We start from the raw sequence: 17143 nt of genomic DNA, 5'->3' as shown, positions 1-17143 counted from the left end.
ATTGACTAGTTTATAGCTCAGTGGTTTGAGCATTGGCCTGCCAAACCCAGAGTTGTGAGTTTAATCCTTGACGGGGTCACTTAGGGATCTGAGGCAAAATCAGTACTTGGTCCTGCTAGTGAAGACAGAGGGCTGGACTTGATGACCTTTTGGGGTCCCTTCCAGTTCTATGAGATATCTTAACAACTTTACAAATGCTGTGATCTGAGCAGATCACATTTCATTTTAAGGTGAACAGCAAGACATTTAAAAATACAACAAATACTGTATGCTCTGTAGTCTTCTTCTGAACTTTAAGAAAAACAAAGTAACAGTTCCTCAGTGTTGCATTTAAGGAATTTAGCTAAATTCTCATAACACTTCCCTTTTAGACACTTAGGTAAATTCTTAAATATTTTGAGCTAAAGTTCTCCACAACCAGAAAGACAGCTGCTTGCACTGCGGTGGCCCTACTTTGCAGCCTGATACAAAAAGGCAGACGAAATTGTGAAGAGAAGTTTAGAGGCCACAACGACATAAATGGAAACTACACTACGCCCTTCGATTCTTTGCACTGGTAGACCTCAATCCTGAAAACACTTAGACTCACTCACAAAAGTAAAGTTGAGCATATTTGAAGGCATGGGATCTTTCGGAGGTAGAGGATGTGGGAAGAATAAGTCCATCAGTGATGACCAATGACATTTCTGTAAAATCTGTTTAAAGAAACAGATTGCAAGACACTGCAGTGCTACTGAAGACAATAAAATCTTACTTGAATTTCTGGGGGAAATGACTAACGTCTTATCAGTTTCCTCCCCTATGATTTAAATGATAAGTCTTTGGACTTTCAATCTTTACCACTAACAGATATTTACAAAAATATAGTCTCTTCCCACTTCTCACTCAACCACTAACTTCCACAATGCTGCTTCTAGTCAATTTATTTTTGGGATAGACATAAGTATAGCTACTACGGAAATCAAGAATGCAGCAAGATATTGCCAAAGTCATAGCAAGACTTACTTATAAGCCTTAATTATGTGCTGTACAAATGGGAAAATACCACCAAATCACACGTTGATGTTCCAAGAAAGCTTCATTAAACCAGAATTAAGATGGAGCATAACAGTAATTTGAGGGTGAAAATTCTTATCATAACAAGCATTAGTAAACCAGGAATTCTGCTGGTAAGTTTAAAAAGACTCCAATGTTTGACAATATGGAAACAGTTAAAGCATCCAAACAGCTCAGTTTTACATATAAACTGTTCATAATTACAGGGAAACAATCTTTACAATACTTAGTCTGCATATCACAATCTGTAGGCTGAAATCAAAACTCTTACTACCCTACTGCTAAAAGTGATGGTTTCTACTTCAAAAGGTAGTAGAATTCACTCTATCTAGTGGAAAGCCAGTTTATTCACCAAAAGCAGCACAGATTTCAAATATAGGTTATGCTGCATCAGTAGTCTGACCACAGTGCAAGTTGACGTATGTTCACACCTTTGGTCTTTTTGTAATGCACTAGAATTTAAATTTTACCTGTTAATACATTTACAATATTCATGACCTATCTTCACAAGCATTTACAGTACAATTATTAGGAGAAAATGCCTTTTTTGAGATTAGTACAACTGTTGCTCTATGAAAAATCTTACTCTGGTCCCACTGAAGTCCATGACCAAGTTCCAATAAACTTTCAAACAGGAGCAGAGCACCTAATGAAGGAAATAAACATTTTGGCTATTTGATTAATGGAACAATGAAGATTGTGGTTTCATTAAAAACCAGAGGCGTACTCATATTCCAACAACACTTATAAAAATGAATGACATTTCAGAGTTATTTGGCCAGTGCATTTTGTGTACTCATTTTGTAAGAAGAATTTATTCCATCTATTCTAGGACTCTACAAAAAAAAGAGTCATTAGTGGAGACTGGCAAGAAAGATCTTAGGGAGACAGTAAAGCTGATTTATGCTACTTTTCGCACAGAGTTGACAACAGTTACTTAAGCAAAGCCCCAATATCCAGTCCACATAGCCTACAAATCCTCCAATACAAAAGTCAATTTGAATAATCTATAGGAGACTGCCCCAAAAAAGAAAGCTATGTCTTATTTGTTTTCCAGAGCTAAAAAAGGATCATGGCTTCCCACATTCCTAAAACTAAAGTAACATGAGGAAGAACATTCGAAATAAATTTTTTAAAGTCAAATTTGCTAAGTTCAAAATTAAAGTTGCTTAATTCTGGAGTTCCATTTCTCAACGTACTCTTATTCAAGTTCCTTCATAGAGAATGATGGGGCTACATATCCTCCAGGGAAGGTAGATGTCTTTAACAAGCAACACAACTTGAACACCATCAAGCATTAAATTCAATATGTTTTATTAACAAACAAAGATCATACTAAGCTAATTCTGCCATGCCATCTTACCAAATAAAAGCTACAGGAGCCCTTCCACAACCTGAGACAATAGCAATCCATTTTTAGAAGACTTATCCCTATACACTGAAGAAAAATTATGCAGCAAATATAATTACATTCAGCTGGTATTTATGCTATGTTATTTTAGAACACTTAGAATAACTGATTAAACATCTATTAGGACATTGCCAAATGAATACCAAATTATCACCCTGATTCACACACTGCCATCAGACATTGTTCAGTAGTCCACATTAAAAATACTCAGGAGTCTTAAAAATTAATATGAATTTAAACTCTGCTCATTTCATTTTAGACTCACTAGCAGATCTTGTGGAGAGTCCATTGTATTTAACCGTTATAAAAATACTTCCATTCACTTTTCTGAACGTTGTCACTGTGCAAATAAGATACAGGCAACAAAAAGATTAGATGAGAAAATGCAGGTTTTAATAAGGAAAGCTATCAGAGATGGCTCACAAGCACTGGGCTAGCAGAAATGTTCACAACTTATGTGATGGCTTGATTGCTTTCCAAATTAAAACCAGTTTGCACAGACTGGGAACTATTACATAGATTAAATAACTTCAGTGGAATCAGTCTGCAGCAGAGCCAGAAACAGTATGCAGAATGGAATTGCTTCCTAGTCTGATGCCTTAACCACAAATATATCCCCACTGCACCAGTGGAAAGGACTATAACAAGAGACCGCACAAAGTAGTTAGATTTTAAAGAGGAATGAATAGTCAACATTTTCAGCTATGCAAACCAAAATAAGCTAAGGGTATTCAAACCTGATTAGGAGCATAACATGATCATCTGCAAGGACCAGGAAGAAACACCTCCCTTTTATATGGAGGCTAGGCACAAGAAGATAGGCACTTCATAAGATCCCCTCTGAAATATCAGATAGAGGCCACTGCTAAAGAACCTCTGTGTGAGCAAACTGCCTGTTCCAGTATAGTACTATATTTGTTAAGTTTTCCTGGATGGAACACTTCAAAAACACTTCAGTATTTAGGCAGTTTATACAAGCTGGACATCCAAGGAACGTCATGGCTCAAACACATTAACAGAAATTTTTACAGTGAGGCTGTAACTTACATGAGAGCAGGTTTAGATAGGAGGAAAAAAAAATTTCCTCACAATATCAGCTTGACACTGGAACCAATGCTGAGAGCAGTCACTGAAACATCAAGGAAAACATTTTAAAGACATTAAGTAACAATTATATTACCTGGGCTAAACATTGGACTTCACCTAAAATGTCCCTTCTCCCTTCTTCTAAAAGTAAAACTGTATTTCATATGCATATGTAATACAGATACCAGACAGCATGGATTTATCAAGAACAAATAGTGTCAAACCAAATTGATTGCTCTCTCTGACAAGGTAACAAGCCTTATGAATAGGGGAAAGCAGTAGATGTGGTATATCTTGACTTTAGTAAGGCTTTTGATACTGTCTCACATGATCTTCTCATAAACAAACTAGGGAAATACAACCTAGATGGAGCTACTATAAGGTGGGTGCATAACTGGTTGGAAAATCGTTCCCACAGAGCAGTTATCAGTGGTTCACAGTCATGCTGGAAGGGCATAATGAGTGGGGTCCTGCAGGGATCAGTTCTGTTCAATGTCTTAATCAGTGGATTTAGAAAATGGCACAGAGCAGTGCTTCTCAAAGCCGGTCCACCACTTGTGCAGGGAAAGCCCCTGGCGGTCCAGGCCAGTTTGTTTACCTGCCACATCCACAGGTTCAGCCAACTGCAGCTCTCACTGGCTGCGGTTCACTGCTCCTGGCCAATGGGGGCTACAGAAAGTGGCGCAGGCCGGGGGATGTGCTGGCCGCCCTTCCCACATCTCCCATTGGCCTGGAGCGGTGAATCGCGGCCAGTGGCAGCCGCGATCGGTCGAACCTGCGGATGCAGCAGGTAAACAAACCGGCCCGGACTGCCAGGGGCTTTCCCTGCACAAGCGGCAGACTGGCTTTGAGAAGCACTGGCATAGAGAGTACACTTATAAAGTCTGTGGATGATACCAAGCTGGGAGGGATTGCAAGTGCTTTGGAGAATAGGATTAAAATTGGAAAATGATCTGGACAAACTGGAGAAGTGGTCTGAAGCAAACAGAATGAAATTCAGTGAGGACAAATGCAAAATACTCTACTTAGGCAGGAACAATCAGTTGCATACATACAAAAGGGGAAATGACTGCCTAGGAAGGAGTACTGTGGAAAGGGCTCTGGGGTCATAGTGGATCACAAGCTAAATATGAGTCAATAGTGTAACAGTTGCAAGCAAAAAAAAAAAAAAAAAAGGCACAAACATCATTCTGGGATGTATTAGCAGGAGTATTGTAAGCAAGACAAGAGAAGTAATTCTTCTGTTCTACTCTGCGCTTATGAGGCCTCAACTGGAGTATCATGTCCAGTCCCGGGCACCACATTTCAGGAAAGATGCAAACAAACTGGAGAAAGTCCAGAGAAGAGCAACAAAAATTATTAAAGGTCTAGAAAACATGACCTCTGAGGAAAGATTGAAAAAATTAGGTTTGTTTAGACTGGAGAAGAGAAGACAGAGAGAGGACATGATAACAGTTTTCAAGTACATAAAAGGTTGTTACAATTTTTCTCCCTCCTCCTTGTTCTTCTTAACCTCTGAGGATAGGACAAGAAGCAATCGTCTTAAAATTGCAGCAAGGGCAGTTTAGGTTGGACATTACGAAAATCTTCTCAACTGCCAGAGTGGTTAAGCACTAAAATGCCTAGAGAGGTGGTGGAATCTCCATCATTGGGGATTTTTAAGAGCAGGTTGGACAAACGCCTGTCAGGATGGTCTAGATAGCACTTAGTCCTGCCTTGAGTACAGGGAACTGGACTAGATGACCTCTCGAGGTTCCTTCCAGTTCTGTGATTCTATGATTCACTCAAGAATCTTTATACATTGTGCCAATACACTTTAGTCCCAAATTCCATTACCCCTTCTATTCCATTTAGCGTTTTTCCAAAAAGGCAGCACAATTAGCATTATTTTGTGCTGCAGCCAACATCCACAAGAGCCTATGATGAAACCATACTAGTTTTCCAACATCAACTAAACCAAAATTTACAAACAAGTAAACCTATAAATAGGTAAGAAATGCATTACTGTGCCATCTATAAGCCAGTGTGCTACATGTTCTCAGTTCTTGAACAATAGCCTAACAATTATATTTTTCATTGCTATTTAAACTTCAGAAAAAGTTGAGACCATGCTATTCATTTCGGATATGTTGTACATAAGACACTGTTTTACCAGGCCTTCAAGAAGTAGGTGAATTAGAATGGAATCAAGAGAGATATTACAGGCTATTTCAGTAAGGAGGGGTTATAATTTATTAATTTAAGATTTGTTATTCTTAAGAGTACATGTGCCCAGAGTGCTGGATGCAAGAGCATTTAAAAAAAAAAAAAGGCATTTTAAGTGTGAAACTTCTAAGAAAAAAAATCTCTACATAAAATCTGGAGGTCTATCATCTATTAGTAAACTAAAGAAACAAGTACAGAACACCCATTTTACAACTGAAGACTGTAAAATGAGAAGGAAGTAGAGAACAAGCAACATGTAATAAAAACCAAGTTAAAAATTGATTTAAATAAGATTGTACTGTACATGAGTATCATAGATTATTAGTGTTGGAAGGGACCTCAGGAGATCATCTAGTCCAACCCCCTGCTCAAAGCAGGGCCAATCCCCAAATGGCCCCCTCAGGGATTGAACTCACAACCCTGGGTTCAGCAGGCCAATGCTCATTGTTCTGAATCTCTTTAAATCCTGACTTTATATCTCTGTACTAGCAGGACAGAATCTCACTTCCTGGTGAGGGAGCTTTTCAGGGAAAAATCCCCTTGTAGGGGGGTTTCCTCCCAGTTTCATTTTGCTACTAGTCTATTTACAACCATTGTTAACTGGATGATGATTGTAAGCAACTGATACATTTACCACTTAACACAAAGTAAGTCACTATTTTTGTCTCTTCTCTATTCCTCTGGACCACAGACATCTTCTCCCTTGCATCTTCTCTCCTCCTCTCTACACTTCCCCCATTTCAACCTTTCAATTTTTCCCATCACTGTCTGCTTCCTGCTCAAACACATTAAGATTTCCAACACCAGGCAGCAGTCTCATGCTACCTAGTCCCCTGCTCATGTCCCTCCAACTCCACCGGCCCCATCATACCTCCCAGATTCCTCCCCCCTCTACATTTCCCTTAACAACCCATACTTGAGGCTGTAGTCTTGATCTGTATATGTGAAAAATCAATCTGTAAAAGCACAACAAAGGCTGTAACTGCAGAAAGGAGAAAGGGAAAATAAAATATGGCACTTTAAGAGACATTCCTTGGCAGAGCATTTCTCCAGCACACTCCAATAGATTAGTGAATGAAATCCCAAACTGTCTTTATTCTAGCCCAAAACTTCTCTTCCCCACCTGCATCCCTCCCCTCCATCAACAAATATGTCAAAGAAAAATATTCAGCTTTCAAAGTGGCCGTAAGAAGTACATAGTCCTTACATTTCCTAGTTAATTCCTGAATGATGATTCCTTGAATAAACTCAACAGGCCAAACATTTTCCTCTATCTTTCCTTCTCACACCATCTCAAAATTCCATTGGCTCAGTTTAATAACCCTGTTTTACTGAGGTCTATTAACCCCTTCTCACATACAACTGAGAGCATCAAGAAAGGTATTTATTTCTATTATGGATTTTATCTTCTCCACTAGCCCTCCACTCTCATACCCATTTTGGAAATATGAGTCAGAACACCTGAAATTTTGGAAGAATGATCATGTAAGTTTTCAGAACAAGACTTCAAGTGTTTAACCAAGCTTCTTTTGAGGAAAAACTGTGATGATTTCTTGAAGTATATAAATTTTGATAAGATTGCTCTTCTTGGGTAGTTGGAGAATTGAAAATTGAGATAATGGCAAATCAGTTTCAAATTTAACTATAAAGCAGTTCCCTCTGTTTCATAATAAGGAAAAGAAGGAATTATATCCAACTCAAATATGATGGAAATACAAATTGAAATACAGAAAAAAAATTAAGGACTCCACGCTGACCAACCACCATTAAGAGACTTCTAAATTTTCAATTTTTATCCATTACATAACCAGAACAGTACAGACCATGTTTGAAGACAAGAATTTATAATGAATGAAATATTTCAAAGCAACCAAGAGTCCTGTGGCACCTTATAGACTAACAGATGTATTGGAGCATGAGCTTTCATGGGTGAATGACGAAGTGAGTATTCACCTATGAAAGCTTATGCTCCAATACATCTGTTAGTCTATAAGGTGCCATAGGACTCTTTGTTGCTTTTTACGGATCCAGACTAACACCTGTGATACTTGAAATATTTCAAGAATCTAAGTAAAGCTGTGGAAGAGTGAAACTCCCAAACCTTTTTGGTTTAATATGTCAACTCCATTTTATCAAGATAAATTACTCTCCTCAGATAAGACCATCAAGATCTCTTTTGGACAAAAGGCACAAGCTCTTTTTAGGTCACCTCTAAAGAAGGCTGACATTTTCATACGGGTCCTATTTTATTGTGATGCTATAAGCTAGCCACTTCCATCTCTACTTAAATCACCACAGTCCACCACCTTTAAAGACCACTAAATCCAAACAAACTGAAACCATGCCAGCAGTTAATTCACACCCTCTAAAACAAGATGAACGTGTAACAGCAGAATATATGTTGTGATTATGCCGCAGTGGAATCTCCTCCTTGCATGACTGAAGCCTGGTGCTATCCTGGCGCATCCTACCCCTCACGCTCGTCAGTGGGGCTGGGACAGCGCGTTCACGCAGGGTCAGAGCAGGGCTGATATTTCTCGCCGTCAGGAAGGGCTCAAGTACCCGATAGATTGTGTATGAGAACCCAAAGCAATCCCAGTAGACCGCCACCTCCTCCCCCCAGCCCAGGGGAGCTCCGGCGGGTCACGCGGGGGCTGCCTCGCAGCGGGTTCACAGCCCGAAACCGAGACAGTCGCTCCCACCCCACACGGGGCAAACCCCAAGTCGCCGCAGTAGCCACCGCCGCCCACGCTCCGGAGACGGCAGGGCGAGCAGAGGCTGTTCCTCCGGCACTCGCAGGAAGGCGGATCTCCCGGCTCCGCAGATTGAGCCCAGCGCTGGCCGAGGCGAGGGGCCGATCCGGTCCGGCCCGGCCCCCGGGGGAGGCAGGCAGGGAGAAGCGAGAGAGGGCGGCTCGCGGCTGGAAGCCGGAAGGGAGCGCATGTCCCCGTCACTCCTCCCCGGCCCGGGGGCCCCGGGCTATCCCCGTAGCCTGCGGAGAGCGCTTAGGCCCGGCGGCTGGGTACGTCCCCACCCCTGCTACACCCGCTGAGCGGGACTGGGGTCTCGCCCGCCCCTCACCTTGGAAGCCTTGGCCGGGGGGCCGGAGTGCGAACATCGGCTTCCCGTGCAGCCCGGCCCGCAGCCGCCGCTGCCTCGGAGCTCCTCGGCCGGCCTGTCCTGCTGCCTTGCCCCCGAGCTCGCCGCGCTCCTCCGGCCCCAGGCAACCGGGCCACGTCCCTCCGAGAGGCCGGCGCGCAGGCGCACACCCTCCGCCCAGGCCGCCGTCAGCGAGCCACCGGCCGCGGCGAGGATACGTCCCTCCCTGCGCAGCAGAGCGCCCCCGCGTTGCTCCGCGTCCCCCGACACAGAGCAGGGGCCGGCTGGTGGAGGGAGCCGAGCCCCACGTCCGGGGCTGGGGTCAGCACCCCCTCCAGGAGAGGTCGGCTGCCGAGGGGGGGAGGGGGCTGGCCGGAAATGGGCCAGGTGTCCCCTAAGGTCAGGAAGATTGAGCCCTAGACGGGGGGGGGGGGAGCGAGGGGAGTTGGACACCCCACACCAGGAGGACAAGGGGGGCTGAGACTTATAGAATCTCAGGGTAGAAGGGACCTCAGGAGGTCATCTAGTCCAACCCCCTGCTCAAAGCAGGACCAGTATCCAGGTAAGTCATCCTAGCCAGCGCTTTGTCAAGCTGGGCCTTAAAAACCTCCAAGGAAGGCGATTCTACCACCTCCCTCAGTAACCCATTCCAGTGGGTGACAGCACTGGCTGCAGGGCTCCCTTTGTAGAGTCCTCTCAGGGCAGCAGCCACTGCCCCAGGCCCATCTCCCACCCATGACCATCTTATTGGATGGTAGAGACTGGAAGAGAGATATTGGCTCCAACTCAGTGACCAGCTGGGAGAATTGCATAAAAGTGTGGTTCATGTTGAGTATTCCCTGATTTCAATGCCAGTTCTCTGATTTTGTTAACTAGTGGCTATTCTAAGCTTATTAGAACCAGCTATCATTTGGTTTAGACACAGTCTAGGAGCAGCCCTTATTTGAATCCACCAGCCACCCATCCACTAACAGCATTTCATTTATTGCCATCACTGTACTCCCTAAAAAGGTTGTTCCCTACCCCCACAGTGGACCTCAAATAGTAGCTGATGCCTTCATTTCTAAAACTTCCACTGGAATCATGCCAGAAACCACAGCAATTACAAAACATAGCTGCCACATTTCTCCTTATATAAAAGGCAGGAGATCCTGTTTGTCACACTTCACATGTAGGCTCTTTTGCCTAGTATATTTGGTGCTATATATAACAATGCCTTTATTTTATGATTGTACCCAAAGGCCTTGTTCAACATTGTAGCCTATTTGTATTTAGCATAATGAGCTCAGAGGCCCTTGGTTTTAAGCAGTATACAAAAAACCAAGGGACTGTCTCTGCCCCAATTCTACTAGTGAAGGAGTCCCTTCAAATTGTGCTAGGCACCACAGAAATAAAATAAAAGCTTTCTTTATTAGTAGCAACTTTTAATACCAAGCACCAGATGAAGCACCGTAAGCATTAAGGATGACCCTAGTTGGTCTGTATAAGTATGCTACAGAGTTGGACAGAATAGTTTGAGGAACAGCAGCTAAAGGAAATATGCAGTTTAGTTTTAACTACAAAAGGAGTGTATACATTAATCAAAGACAGACACTTAAAAAGGCAAAGGAATTGCTTCAAAAAAAGATAGTCCCTACTGTAAGATCATATCCTAGATTGCTGCTATGACTTTCTATATCACAAAGAATATCACAGCTGTGATTACAGCAGAGACAGAAGTAGAGGTCTTCAATAAGGATAAAAAAATAATTTATTGCACCAAGGATCCCCATACATGGACCAAGGCCCTATAGTGCCAAGCCCTCTAGAAACACACACCAAAGAGACAGTTCCTATTCCAAAGGGTTTACAGTATAAGCAATAATTACATTACTCAAACAGGTTTCCCTCCAGATATGGACAAACCATTTCCATCAAGGATTTGTGCACTTCTTTGTTCCACACAACATAAAATGGATTTTAAAAGTGTTTTTCTTTAAACACAGAAACTGAAGGTTTGATGGTGGTAAGCTGCAAAGAGAAAAATTCAAATATAAACCCTTTCTAATTATAAGGCATTGCCTTCAGGAAGCAGTTTTTTATTACAAAATGGAACATCTTTGTTTTTACCTGCTTGAAACCATGGCCTCTAGAGATAGTAGTCATCTTAGCAGCAAACATTTTAGAGGGAGAGAAACTGAGAAAAGGGATTTGGTCTGAATTTATAGCTGACTCAGGAGGGTGTGGTAAGTGACTCCACCTACATCTACCCACACAACTCCCTTTTGTTTTATTCATAATGGGGATGTAGGTAATATTAAGACATTGTACATGCAAAAAGGCTCTATCTGAAGAGAAGAGGGGAAATTAAGTTATTTCTGTCTTGTGTAATATTGGTTGGGATATTTTTAACTATAGATATTTATATTAAAATGTAAGACCCTTGTGAGAATTCTTATTGGATAACAAGCATTATTTTAGAGAGACATACTATAAGAAAAGAAACAAGTACTTTGCTATTAATGGTTTCTTCCTGGGAAAAAGAAAATAGGGTAGAATTTTGAACCCTCTAAAGTTCTAACCCAGACATGGTTAAACTATTTCTGGAATTAGCAAAATGTAGAGGCATAGTGCTGCTTACTTGATTTAAGAAAATATTATGATTTTGAGAGTCACTTATTTCTGTATTTTTCCTTTCATTAATTAATTGTCACAGCAAACACCAAGATTACTTCAGACTTAGATTATTTTGTTTTTATTTGTTTTGTATATTGTGATTGGTGTTTATAGATTGGCTTGGGAAGTTTGTTTTTAATGAAAGTGTGTGTTTGGAAAATATATATATATATATTCATTAAATATGCAGTAATAACTCCATAGTAAAGGATGAGTTGAGTTTTGCCTTTAGAGCAGGGATTCAGCCTCTCTGAATGGAAAAATAAAGCCTACCCTCCCCAAAATTACAGCAATTGCTCTTTGAGTGCAAGATGAATTTTCTCAGAATTTACAAATGAAGCTGTTTAATTAGTTTAGGAATTAAGAATTGGTCCTTAAAGAAATTTAGCACTCAGCGTTAGACCTTTTATGTGCCCCTAATGACTGCAATATGTGTACAACACAGACTCTTCAAACTTACCAGATAGTTAAAACTCGCAGAACTCTTGTGTGTAAACTATTTTTGCATAATGTATTTTAGGATTAATGGTTGTTTTTCCCATTGTTCTTCATAACAAAAAGCATCTCTATCAGCAAAGGCTGAAAAATATAATGTAATCCATACAGCATTTTAGAAATAAATGGGAGAAAGACGTCTACTTGCAGTTACTTGTATTGTTAATTTACCGTCACCAAAGAACTCCTATAACCTGTCCAGTAGTTTAAGAAACAGTTCTGACAGATTAACTGACAGTTCTTCATGTCTGGAGAAGTAGGTACAAATCCTGTTTTGAAGACTGTTGTATAGTAATGTGCCTAAATGTATTTTTAGATACACAGGTACAGTTCCAATTTATGTCTATTAGCACAGGAGCCATTCTGACCAGGTGGAAATTAAGCACTCGTTAAAGTTATTTTTATGTAAACAATACGTTAAAAAGTCTAAAATGACATTAAAATTATAATAGAAACCAATAAATGCGAAGACATTTTAAGGGTCTAATCCTTTAAACAGCTCACCATGGACAGATCTCCGTATCCATACACAGCAGCTTGCAAAATTGGTGTGTTTGTTGTTTTTGTCATTTATAACCCCAGCCAGTTCCAGGCTTCATTTTTCTAGGAGTCTTAGAGCTCATAAGAGAGAGTCCCTTACAACAGAAGCCCCCAATCCTGCAATTACTTGGGTGCTTAACTTTACATGTAGTACTTGCATGCATGAAGTGAAGTGTGTAAATAACTGTTTAAAGGATCAGGGTCTTGATTAAGGCTGTAACTGCATTATCTTCCTTTTTCATTGCATGTTATATCCTGGTGCAGTAATTTAAGGATACCTGGATAATTAAAAACCTAAAATATTTACTGTGCTTGTCTGTTGAAGTAGAGTAAACCTAAGGAGGAGGGCCAAAGTGGGAGGGGACAGCATTTTAAATCTGTTTCTGCCTAGGGTCTCAATAAAAAAAACAAGTTTACATTTATGGCCTGTCAAGCTCAGAAGAATCTTTTTTTCAGCTAAACAAACTTCTGTACTTCCCTTCCAGCTTGCTCTGAATGTGAGGCTGCTGAGGTTCAGCTCTCTCAATAATCCATTGATCTCATTGTCACACACGGGAGTAAAATTCAACCATAGCCTGACATACCAGCCTCACACAGAATAGGAAAATGAAGATCCCTTCCCATAACGCCTTGATATGAAAATTATTGGGAATTTCCTGGGGAGCAAGTCCTTCGTACATCTGTACTGGGCCAGGTGTTTGCTCCAGCTGAATGTTGCTCTGCGGTCCAGGGTTGCAGCTGCCACGCTCAGCTTGTCAACACAGAGCTGAATTAGGCCATTCATATTATTACTGGCTGTTTGAACTTCCAGTCTATACGTGCTAGTGCACATAGTTCAATCAGACCTTCGACAAGATCCCATTACTGTTAAGTCTTTTTGGAGAACGGCAACAGATGAAACCAACCGACTACATCTCCAGTTGGCTGATACCCAAGTCTCAGACAGGGAACGACACCCGGGGCCAGCTCGAAGGTCTACATACTTGTATTCAGGGAAGGAATCCTCCTGCAATGGTCCAGGATTTAATGCTATGGCTCTGATCTCTCAACACCCCCTTGCTATGGCAGTTCATGTACTCTTGGACAAGAGGGCTACTGGCCCTTTCCCATGCACGATGATCAACACTGCCAGGGAGCTGAAATTTATGTCCTTGCAGAGTAGAAGCATTGCTAGAAAAGAAGCTAATGCACCAAGTAAATTCAGGAGTCTGGAGCAACGTCATAGTCAATAACTCATGTGGTGGAACTAGTGCTCAACCCAGCATCTGGAGGGCAGTCTACAATGCCTAGCCTCCCTTGATACACAGATCATCCACTGCTTACCAAAGCTGAACATCAAGATCTGATGTCTGCATATATATGAGAGAGATAGTCATGCCGAACTTTACTAAATTGAGTGTTATTGATAAAACTGACACTAGAGACTAGGTTGAAACTCCCAAATTAAGGGCCGCATTCTGGTCTGAGGTACACAGGTAAAACTCTCACTGAAGTCATTGACTAGATAGAAGTCAACCTTATTTACTGGGATGCAGTCTACAACAATTTAAATCTTCTTATCCGTGGACTGATTCCACTGGGAGCATAGTCTGTTTACAGACGACATACTTTTATATTTTGATGAGGGAGCATCCAGAGGATTAGCCGCTACAGGGATTTTATGGTCATACCCTGACCTGTCCCCTGCAGAAGCGTTGCCTCAGGTAGGATCCTCTCAAAGGCATCTAGGGCATATGCTAATGTACTTGTCCAATGCGAGAATCTTCAATCCCTTCCCTTCCGGGAACATGTGGTTGTATGAACTTCAGGCTCCTGTATAAGGAGATGTAGGCAGTGGCAGAATTTTCATCAAACCACCAAAATCCCAGCACTTTTGAAGCTGATAGCAAAACTCCCATTGACTTTGTTAAGGTCAGGATTTCACCTTCTGTCTTCTGTGAACACTACTGCGAAATTACTGTTACATGTTTTCTTTTTATATAAAACAGGGTAGTTCAGGATTTAAAATGCTCTCTCATGTGCACAAGTAAATAGTGGAGAAGCCACAGCCACCAGCTGCAGTGCATCAGCACAGACAGCCGGACTGCACCTCACTTGGCTTCAGCAACTCCTGTATCTCAACAGAGCTACTAAACTAAGAGGGCTCCCCTTTCCTCTAAGCTCAGAACACCTCCAGACCTCATAAGTTTTGCAACCTTCCTCAGGCCAGGGTGGATACTGCAGTCATTCTGGAACCCCCACCAGCTTCCTCAAATCACATCCTCCTACTTCCCAGCCTCATCTGCTTCCCCAAGTCCCATAACATGACCCCTACTCCCAGATCCAGCATTGTCTCCTTGCTGACTTTATAACATCTGCATTGGATCTCTGGGTTCTGCAGATATAATGATATGCAACATGTCCTATAGACTTTTGAAGGTCCACTGTACAGTAAAACTGTAATGGAAGGAGGAATCTAGGTATTGAGTTTTGGGAACCAGTAGGAGCCAGGAACTATGAAGAGCTCCTAAGCTCCACAGGTTTTCTCACCCTCTTCCTCCCACTAACACACAGTTCTATGCAGAGTTCCAGTGTTTCCAGCTCATCTTGTCCCAGTGTTCTGTAAAGATTAAGAGCTTCATGTCGTAGCTGGTTCCTCGCTCCCTTGTCTTCTAGTGCATGTGAGAAACATTGTTTACATTAAAAACCTAAGGAAATTCCCAGGCCAAAAAAAATCAGTTAAAGTGGAGAATATCAGTAATCTAAAGTTTAAAAAAAACCATAAGAACGTTGAATTTTCCAAAAACAAAAAAAATCAGAGTAAAAATTAAACTTAAAAGAAACCCAAACATGCACAGGCACTCCAGTCACCTTAAATCTGCTCCCAGTAAAACCAGACATTCTGAGACTATGTTATCCATTCATGACAGAGGTTCAGATACACCCTCAGTGATTACAAAAACTAAAATTCCTTACTCTCATTTGTACAGTGGTTGCATCAACCTTGACTTTCTTGTTGCCAAGCCAGACTTGGGCCACGGAAAGAGCTGTAATTTACAAATTCCTGATTACACAAATAACTAGGGCTCTACCAAATTCACAGTCTATTGGGCCAATTTCACAGTCATAGAATTTAAAAAATCATAAATTTCATGATTTCAGTTATTTAAATCTGAAATTTCATGGTGTTGTAATTCTAGGGATCCTGACACAAAAAGGAGATGTGGGAGGGGACTGCAAACATGGGCAGTGGGGGAACCCCAGCTTTGGGGAGGCAAGTCTACTGGCCCCACCCTGGCCCAGGCACATTGGGCTGAGCTGCTACCGCCCCCACCATCCCACCTGACTGCCAGGCCAAAACATTGGCCCCCCTAACCCACTACCTCTCCTAAGTCGGGCTGAGCTGTCGGTCTCTCCCAGCACCAGGCAAGGCCAAGCCGCCGGCCACCCCGAGCGCCAGGCTGGGCTGAGCCACCCGCCTCCCTCAGTAGTGGGCCAGGCCAAGCCACTGGCCTCCCCCACACTGGGCTGAGCCACCGGTTCCCCCAACCCCCAAGTGTCTATTGAGCCAACCCACAGCCCCCTAGCGCCAGCTCCTTCCACCCTTGAAGGCTCTGCTCCCACGCTGAGCCACCAGCCCCAGCACCTGAGGAGGAAGGATGCAGCAAGCAGTGGGGGTGGGGGGGGTATAGAGTGGAGGAGGAGATGGGGGTCTCAGGGAAGGGCCAGGGCCACCACAGCCCAGGTGGCTGGCGGTGTCAGCACCAGGGAAGGCAAGGCCTTCCCTGGCCTATTATACCTGCCACCCATGGTTTCAAGATTATTGTAGGGGGTGTTGTGGTACTGCTACCCTTACTTCTGCGATGCTTCTGGCGGCAGCACTGCCTTCAGAGCTGGGCAGCTGGAGAGTGGTGGCTGCTGGCCAGGATCCCAGTTCTGAAGCCAGAGCTGTCGCCAGCAGCAGTGCAGAAGTGAAGTGCAGCAGTGCAGAAGTGGCATGGTATGGTATTACCACCCTTACTTCTGCACTGCTGCTGGCCAGGCACTGCCTTCAGAGCTGGGCACCCAACCAACAGCCACCACTCTCTGGCCTCCCAACTCTGAAGGCAGCGCAGAAGTAAGTGTGGCAATACCGCAACCCCCCTAAAATAACCTTGTGACCCCCCCAAATCCTCTTTTTGGTCAGGACCCCCAATTTGAGAAACGCGGTCTCCCCTGTGAAATCTGTATATTATAGGGTAAAAGCACACAAAAGACCAGATTTCATAGGGGGAGACCAGATTTCACGGTCCGTGATGTGTTTTTCATGGTCGTGAATTTGGTAGGGCTCTGCAAATAACCCATGAAAGGCAGTCATCCCCCTCTCTGTAGCAAGATTCTATGTGCTACAATTATACACATCATTAAAAAGGGATCTTGCATACCTATAAACCTAGGACCAGACTTCTGAAACTGTAGCTGTTACGTAAAAAAGAGCAAAATCATTGTTGTGATAAAGCATTACACTCAGTATCAGACACGTTTACGAAATCAGTTATTAAACGAATGTTCTGCAGAGCACATCTGAATACATCCCTCATAAACTTTACTGTATAGTGCCACCTCCAAACGTAAGAT

The 17143-nt window shown here is 42.6% G+C and overlaps 1 protein-coding gene across 6 annotated transcripts in view; it reads right to left on the bottom strand.

Annotated features, from left to right (window-relative positions):
* Positions 1–8974, bottom strand: part of EVI5 (ecotropic viral integration site 5) — a 129557-nt gene extending 120583 nt beyond the window's left edge. For 3 of the 6 annotated variants that reach the window (XM_050962149.1, XM_050962148.1, XM_050962151.1), the window contains exon 1: positions 8840–8932. The gene's annotated coding sequence lies outside the window, so the exon portion shown is untranslated. Of the gene's footprint in view, positions 1–8839 lie in introns of all 6 variants that reach the window. The other 3 variants (XM_050962152.1, XM_050962153.1, XM_050962150.1) reach the window with 2 other exon arrangements.
* Positions 8975–17143: the final 8169 nt, after the last annotated feature.

This window comes from Gopherus flavomarginatus, chromosome 7 (genome assembly GCF_025201925.1).
Source record: "Gopherus flavomarginatus isolate rGopFla2 chromosome 7, rGopFla2.mat.asm, whole genome shotgun sequence".
In the NCBI taxonomy this organism is placed as follows: domain Eukaryota; kingdom Metazoa; phylum Chordata; order Testudines; family Testudinidae; genus Gopherus; species Gopherus flavomarginatus.
Note: the sequence above shows the minus strand (reverse complement) of the source record. Positions and strands in the feature narration are given on the sequence as shown.